Raw genomic sequence first — 9,048 nt, forward strand, 5'->3', positions numbered from 1 at the left:
TTCTTCCGGGTCACCCACATGGATGCAGGGACCCAAGCGCCTGGGCCATTTTCCGCTGCTTTCCCAGTCTGTTAGCAGGGAGCTGGATGGGAATGGAGCCAGGACTTAGCAATACAGGGTACAAGCTTCGCAAGCGGCCCCTTGGCCCGCTGCACCGCAGTGCAGGCCCCAGGGACCACAGGGTTTTGTTCAACTTCCACTTTGCCTCAGACCAGTTTTTGTAAAGTACAGTAAAACAAATGATCGTATAAGTGGAGTTTTAAAAGACAAAAAATAGTACCGCATTTTTTTTAAATAAGGATGACCAACACTAAATTGTTCTGATAAATTTCTCTAAGGTTTATAATACTTACCCAGTTCATTTCAATACTTAATCTCGTCTCTGACCAAAAATGAAACACTTCAAACATTCTGCTAATCTGCACACTACATTTTGACTTTAAACAACATGTAAATATTTCATTATCGAAATATTTCTGAGATGTTGATATGTTAATTAGCACTATATATATGTGTGTATTTGCCACATGCGACATTGAGGATTTAGTATATTTACCCAATTAAGAGAACACAAACTTTTCTTCCCTTCAGGTGGTTTTACCAGCACATCCTGTGAAATCTCTTTTCCATGGAATACACCTTGAAAAACACTTTTTAGTACACTTTGTTAAACAACTCCCTACACTGATGGTTCTATGCATGCCCTGTAGGCCAACTTTTACTTCTTAGCACACCTGTGTTTCCAAATTATAAGGGGTCCTGGGAGAGGGAAGGGAGGGAGAGAGAGGGGAGGGGGAAGGGAGGGAGGAAGGGGAGACCTAGTGTTTATCTTGCAAAGGCAGGAACTGAGTAGTGTTCACATAACTGACAGAGAGAAAAAGAGCCTGCGGGGCTAATTCTCTGAAAGATGCTGTGATAAGGCGATTTTCTTTCTCAAGCACTTACTCTTAAAAGTAGATGCCTGGGCCGGCACAGCAGGTTAATGCCCTGGCCTGAAGCGCCGGCATCCCATATGGGCACCAGTTCTAGTCCCAGCTGCTCCTCTTCTGATCCAGCTCTCTGCTATGGCCTGGGAGAGCAGTGGAGGATGGTCCAAGTCCTTGGGCCCCTGCACCCACATGGGGCTCCTGGCTTCAGATCAGCGCAGCTCCGGCTATTGCAGCCATCTGGGGAGTGAAGCAGCGTGTGGAAGCCCTCTCTCTCTGTCTCTTTCTCTCTCTCTGTCTCTCTCTCTCTGCCTCTCCTTCTCTCTGTGTAACTCTGACTGTCAAGTAAAACAAATAAATCTTAAAAAAAAAAAAAAAAAAGCAGATGCCTGGTGCCCAGACAGGCGGAGCTTACCACAGAACCCACCAGAATTCTGTGTCCCCTGTTCTCCTGAGGAGCTGTTGGCCACACACCGGGAATGAGCTCATTCCTAATGAGTAGAAGCTCACAGACTGTGGCTCAGGCTCTGGAGTTCACGGGACTGAGACGTGGGGGCAGCTAGGAAGTGAGCTCCCCAGCCCAGCACAGGCGCCCTCACTTCTAGTCTCAGAGTTGGCAGCCTCCCTGCCACCCCTGCAATCTGTGGGCTCATAAGGCACACAAGGGAAGTATAGGTGGAAAGTTGAAGAGTCCTCATAGGAAATAGTGAACGACAGAAACAGTCAAAGAGCTCGAGGGCTGTGGGTTGCCCACACCGGTTGGTATGGGGTTGCCAGTCCCCAAGCCCAGTTCAGGCTGACAAGTTCTGGGTTCTGGCACAGTCTCAAGATGGGAGGGTCTCACTGGACAAGTCAGTCACCCTCTCTGGACCACACTTCTTCCTTTGCGAAGTGACACTGGATGACCTCAACAGCTCTTTCCAGGAAATAAATCTGTAATCCTAAGCAAAGAAATAAGGTCTAGAATTATACTGGAATCTAAAATATGTGACTGTCGCACCAGCATCCCATATGGGTGCTGGTTCGAGTCCCGGCTGCTCCACATCTGATCCATCTCCCTGCTAATGTTCCTGGGAAAGCAGTGGATGATGGCCCAAGTGCTTGGGCCCCTGAACTGACATGGGAGACATGGAAGAAGCTCCTGGCTCTTGGCTTTGGCCTGGCCCAGTCCTGGTCATTGTGGCCATCTGGGGAGTGAATCAGCAGGTGGAAGATCCCTTTCTCTCTGCCTTTCAAATAAATGAATAATTTAAAGTTACAGTGAAATGGAAAGATGTCTGTAATAATTTAAATAGGTATTATAGAGTAGTATTTAAAAAAATAGAAGTACAATTACAGCATAGATTGTGCATTCTTAATTAAATGGAAATTCACAATTAAATTGGAGATAGTAACAAAGTGGAGTTTCCACAAACAGCCATCTTGATACAGAATTCAAGTTGACAGGAGTGGGTGTTTTGCACAACAGTTAAGTCTGCTTGGGACACCCACATCCCATATCAGAGTGCACAGTTCAAGCCCTGGTTACTTGGCCTCTGCTCCAGCTTCCTGCTAATGGACACCCTTCAAGTAAACAAGTGATGGCTCAAATGCTTGGGCCTTTGCCACCCAGGCAGGAGAACCGAATTGATTTCCAGGCTCTTGGCTTTAGCCAGGCCAATCCTTGAGTGTTACAGGCATTTGGGGAGTGAACCAGCAGATGGAAGAACTCTGTCTCTTCCTTTCAAATAAAATGAAGTCATTTTCTGAAGATGTTTTTACTTACTTGAAAGGCAGAGTGACAGATCTTTTCATCTACCGGTTCATTACCCAAGTGGTGCCGGGATGAGGTGCCTGAAAGACAGACTTCCCTGCGAGAAGGCTTTATGGTGGGCCCAGCTGAGCACCTGCCTCATTATTAAGCTCTAGGACCACCACCAGCAGCAGCAGCACTGCCTGCTGGGAGCAGGTTAGAAACCCAGACTCTCAGGCCCCACCCTAGACCCACATTTTTACCACATCTGTAGGTGATCATGCGGGCCTGCTGCACCAGTTGAACAGAACCTGAAGGAGGGAGTGGGAATGAAAAGAGGGACAAGAGCGCAGAGCACAGAGCCAAGACAAAGGGCCGATCAAGGCTCGTTTATTCCAGCATCTCAGCGATGTTTATACATAACACCGGCGGCACATCAAGGAAACACAGAAGGTGCACAGACATCGACACATGCAAGCGGCTTATCTGCTCTCCTGCAACATCGGCTATTTTCCACAGAATGTTTTTGACCAACATCCTCCCTTGACCTTGACTTGTCCAAAGGCTGCCTACATCTTCCCCTTTTTTATTTTTTTGAGGATGGCCTTTGTCTCAGGTTGCCCTCGGTCATCTCTGTCCTTTCCCATCATTGGTAATACTGGCAGCTTGGCCTAGAGCCCTGTCTTAGATTGGTACAGGATGCTGAGTGTCTTACCCGTCTCTGAGGACCATTCCAGCTCGGCATTAAGCAAAAATCTTGGACAGAAGAAATGTATGACCAAATAACAATTATCTTGATTACAAGGGAGGTTTGGTACGGAGTTTTAAATGGTGAATCTCGGTCCATACAGACTGCAATGCATTTTGCATAAGTTGAAAAACACACGGAAGGCATCCCAAACAAAGTAAGAAAAGCAGCAATGGTCCAGCCAACATCAATAACCAATGAATCCACTGAAATGCTCCAAATGACAAAGGGTTAGTGATAAAGCTATGTTGCCTTTCACTTTTAAGCTTGTCAATAACGGAATCTACGTAAGGCATATTATTAGCAATGTTAAAACAACATCCCCCTGGTACAGCTTCACAGCTTATATGATCTTTCAATAGCAAGTAATCGATAGCTGCACGGTTTAAGAGTACTCCTGAGCAAACTTGGTCCAGTTCTTCAGTTATATTGGACAACACAGTAGCAGTAAAATTGATTGTTTTGGTCACCAAACATGCAAGCCTTCGCAGTCCACAACTATTTCCAAAGGCTAGTCCAGGAACACCTACAACTGATACAGCCACGGCAAGGGCAATGTCTTTTCCTATCAGGATGACATTGTCATTATAGTCTTCAGGTAAAGCACGCCACCGACACGCTCTATCCGCCGCTGTAAATACAGATGTCAGTATCGGGGCCACACGGCCCAGGGAGCAATTGTGGAAGTCATCAGAGGCTAAGGATATGAAGGCATGTTGGTTACATAGAAAAACCCATCCCTTAGGAGCCCGTGTCCCATCGAACAGTAGAAATTCCCTACAGCCAGTTTGGTTAAGTTGCCAAGGTACGGTAAATAATAAGCGGGTAACATTATCTGCCTTGAGGGAAGTTATATTAAGGCTTGTTATATTGGTAAACTCTCTACTAGAAGCAGGTATCCCTATAAGATTAGCAGTAAGAAGACAAGAAGGAGAATCAGCTGTATTAAATCAAAAAGAAGACGTGTTGCTGCGGTCAAGTGTAACCAAAAATTGCTAGATTCTGTAGAAAAGGAAGCATTAACAAACAAAGTTACATTGATAGTTCCATTAAGGACATCAGTCGAAGCTTTTTTCCAGTATTGGCAAGAATATACCCCTGCATCTGATAACATGGTTACTTTTGTTATACTAAAGTCGGTATTATTTCTCTTTGATTGATCGGTCACATTGCGCCACTGCCAATTAGATATACTCTTCTGGCGAAATATAGTTTGATTATTACGCACCCACTGAATAAACCCTGCTGTGGCACTCCCATTTAGATAAACACAAGAGCAATTTAAAATCACTGGAGCGCCCACAGGAACAGTGACATTGGCCTGGTTTGTGGATAGATGACAGGATTCATTCGTCCTCGAGAAGATTCCGATCGTGAACAACGTCTCAAGGAGTATTGTCGAAAGACGCCGCCGGGAGAGTGTCCACTTGTCGCACCAATCGTTCTGGCAGCCATCGCACCGCATCATCCTTTTGGGAAAAAATAGAAACATGTCCTCATCCCCATACCAACACCAGATCAGGTCCATTCCATTGGGTGATAGGATCCTTCCATTTCACCATTGCTCTCTCCACGGTTGCTTGTAGATGCCAGTGTCGATCAGCTGCAGAATGACCATCTTTGTCCAATGTGAGAAAATTTAAAATGAATAGAGAATGTGAGAGCCATTTGTTAGGAGAATGGGCAGAAATCCCAAACTCCCCCTTTTTTATTTTATTCAAATATTGCTTTAAGGTATTATGTGCGCGCTCAACAATGCCTTGACCCTGAGGATTATAAGGAATACCAGTAACATGAGATATAAAAAAGGCTAAGCAAAAAGTTTTAAAAGAAGTAGAAGTATAAGCAGGTCCATTATCCATCTTGATTTGTTTTGGGGTTCCTAAGGAAGCAAAAGCTTGCAAGCAGTGGGCAATAACATGTTTTGTAGCTTCACCTGTATGTAAGGAAGCAAAAATAAATCCAGAACAAGTATCGATAGGCACATGTATATACTTCTGTTGACCAAATTCCATAAAGTGAGTAATATCCATTTGCCATAGTTGATTGGGGAACAAATCGCGAGGGTTAATTCCATAATAAGGTACTGGTAATAGGATGGAGCAAATAGAACAGGATTTTACAATTTGTCGAGCTTGTTCTCGAGTAATTTTATGTTTTAAACGTAATGTATGAGCATTTAAATGATGTAAAGCGTGATCTTTTGTTGCTGTTTCAATAGAATAGATGCGGAGAGCAGAATCTGCCAGACAATTGCCCTCTACCAAAGGTCCAGGAAGATTGGAATGTGCTCGGGTATGACCTATAAAGAAAGGGCAAGTACGCTGTCGAATGATAACGCAAATGCGAGAAAAGAAAGGAGAAGCAGCAGAGGACTCAGGAAAGAATGAACAAGTTTCCAATTGAGGCACCGATAGGAACACGTATTTGCTATCGGTGTGTATGTTAACTGCTACATCCAAAGTAGACTGCAATGCAAGTGCAACAGCAGCTAATCCAACCAGCTGTGGAGATGAAAAAAGGGTGTTAATAACTGTATGGTGACCATCACGAATTACAGAAGCTTGACAGTGTTGGAACCGTCGGTAAATATCAGGGCAGCATTCTCTAAGGGTTGAAAGCTTGTATTTCATGGGAATACACAGGGATGTTGTCATAAAAATTGTATCACTTTATCTGCTGGATAATTATTATGAACTTGTCCTGAAAAAGAAGCTAATGCAAGAGGCCGATCTTCTGTGAAAGACAGGAGCCATATTAGCTGTTCGTTAGTATATGGTTGACATATACATGTTGACTCTCTCCCAAATATATTTCTACATTCTAATCTCCCTTAAACTATAATCTCAGTTATTGCATTATAATATGGTATAACATTCTTTTTAGGGGTAGCTTGCAAATATATCCAAAGTAAAGGAGCCTCTTGCCACAGCAAAGCAGTGGGTAAATAATCTGTAACCAAAATAATAAGAATTAAAGGCTGATTATAATCAATATAAGAAACGAAGCTCTGAGATAAGGCCACCCGTGCTGCGGGGGTAAGCACTCCTTGGGAGGTAGGGGAACTATCTCTCTTTAGGATATTGAACAGAGGTTTAAGGTCTCCTGTTGTAAGACGGAGATGGGGACGAAACCAATTAATATCCCCTAGAAGTTTTTGAAAATAATTTAAAGTCTGCAAAGAATCCAATAATAAGGTGACTTTCTGTGGAAGTATTTTTCGTGGGTACAATTGGAAGCCTAGATATTGATAAAGATATTTGTTGTTGTTGTTGTTTATGATTACTTGATTTTATTTTACACTAGGTAGGCACAAAGCAACCTTTAATAAAGTTGACAATTAACTTCACTCAGAACATTTTTAATAATGCACATAAAAAAGTATTCATCTTACAAATTGTTCTGCAATCCAAATATACAACAGCTTGGAAAACAGCATTTAGAAAACACAAGCCAATGTAAAAGACAGATTAAAATGACTAAGACAATACAGGTATCGTATCACTCAGGTTTTAGTTTTCTTACTGCATCATCAATGTCAGAAATCTGTTCCTTCAGCTGGCTCCACTGCTCTGGATTTAAAGACATGACTTTTCTCCCCGGTTTCATTTCACCTTCGGGAGCCATCCAGTCCTCTCAGTATCAGTTAGAACTCTCCCTCTGAAGCCCGGACACTGACGTACTGCATTTTCCCAATCTGAAACCTGTTATCATCTCCGCTGCGGCTGCTCTGTTTGGGAAGTGACAGAGCTCTTGAGGTCTCACCAGCCTTTTGCTTCTTCACAGATTTTTCTGGAGTAATTTGCTTTTTCCTTTTTAACCTTTTGTCAGCTTCACTGTCAGAATCACTGCCAGATGAGCTTGAAGGAACAAGTTCCTTTGACTCAGGCATAGCCCCATCCCTGCAGCCACTCTGCACTCGCTCGCCACTGATAAGGATATTGAAGTTGCGTTTTCTCAGGGCTATGATGAGACCAAAGGCAGATAACTGCTCTTTCATTTCCATCATACATTGCATCACCAAAAATTCCTCGGACCCAGCTATCAAAATATCATCCATATAGTGCGTAATATATAAATTACTATATGTCTTACGAAATTTTTTGAAAGCAGTAGCAACGAATTGTTGACACAAAGTAGGACTATTGGCCATTCCCTGAGGTAAAACCCTCCATTGATATCTTTTCATAGGTTCTCTAAAATTTTCTGATGGAACACTGAAAGCAAATCGGGGACAATCTTCTGGATGTAAAAGTATTGTGTACAAACAATAGTTTATATCTATTATCACAATGTAAGAGTCTTTTGAAATAGCAGTAGGCAGGCTGGCGCTCAGGTACTGTGCTTTACTGTGTGTCTGTCAAGATCCAAACGTGGCCAGCGCCGCGGCTCACTAGGCTAATCCTCCACCTGCGGCGCCGGCACACCGGGTTCTAGTCCCGGTCGGGGCTCCGGATTCTGTCCCGGTTGCCCCTCTTCCAGGCCAGCTCTCTGCTGGGGCCAGGGAGTGCAGTGGAGGATGGCCCAAGTCCTTGGGCCCTGCACCCCATGGGAGACCAGGAGAAGCACCTGGCTCCTGCCATCAGATCAGCGCGGTGCGCGGCGGCCATTGGAGGGAGAACCAACGGCAAAGGAAGACCTTTCTCTCTGTCTCTCTCTCTCACTGTCCACTCTGCCTGTTAAAAAAATAAAAAAGAAGAAGAAGAAATAGCAGTAGGCAGTGGTAGACCTGGCTGCAAAGCCCCCATAAGTTCCGTAGTAGCATTAACTGCCCTAGGTTCCTGAAGCAACCACCATCTCCCGGATTTCTTTTTGATAACAAAAAATAGGACTCTTCCGAGGAGAATTAGTAGGAACTGTATGCCCTGCTGTCCATTGTTCTTCCACCAATATCTGTGCAGCAGCTATCTTTTCCTGCAGTAAAGGCCACTGATCCACCCATACGGGGTCATCTGATTTCCATTTTGTTTTTTCTGCATGGGGCACAGGTTGATCAGTGGCCATCAAGGGAAACCTAAGCCCTTCCGGTCATGATTAACAGTTAAAGTAATTGGAGATGTGATGCCTTGTTGTTGCTTGCCTAAGCCTTTACCCAGCAGGTGACCCTGTTGAAGCATATTAATGGTAACAATTTCATTTGGGCTTCACATTAAAGCCCCCATTTGAGTTAAAATGTCACATCCCCGTAAATTAATAGGTAACCCAGCCAAAATGTAGGGGCGACAAGTCCCAACATTACCTGCTTCATCCTCCCAGGGCAGTAACTCGGAACTTTGTTCTAACCCCTGACTCTGACCAATACCCCGTTAACTGAGTCGTAGTTAATTCTTTTTTCCATCCTTTAGGCCAATTTTTTGCAGAAATGGCAGACACATCAGCTCCTGTATCTAGTAACCCTACAAACCATTTTCCATTTAATTTCAATTGAAATTCTGGTCTGTCCTTTGTTATAGGCTGGACCCAATAAGCATCTGAAGACCCAAAACCTCCCCCACGGGAATTTGCCAATGTAGCTCCAAATAAGGCAAGAGGAAGAAGGTCCAGCTGAGCCATGCGCTGTCCTGGAGAAAGTGTGACAACAGTACCATTAGCTTGTGCCATAATTTTTATTTCCCCCATAAAATCTTCATCTATAACCCCAG

General features: G+C 44.0%; 1 pseudogene; it reads right to left on the reverse strand.

Moving 5' to 3' along the window:
* Positions 1 to 6,440: 6,440 nt before the first annotated feature.
* Positions 6,441 to 7,298, reverse strand: LOC127483752 (activated RNA polymerase II transcriptional coactivator p15 pseudogene; annotated as a pseudogene).
* Between the last annotated feature and the right edge of the window lie 1,750 nt (positions 7,299 to 9,048).

This window comes from Oryctolagus cuniculus, chromosome 12 (assembly GCF_964237555.1).
Source record: "Oryctolagus cuniculus chromosome 12, mOryCun1.1, whole genome shotgun sequence".
Classification (NCBI taxonomy): Eukaryota; Metazoa; Chordata; class Mammalia; order Lagomorpha; family Leporidae; genus Oryctolagus; species Oryctolagus cuniculus.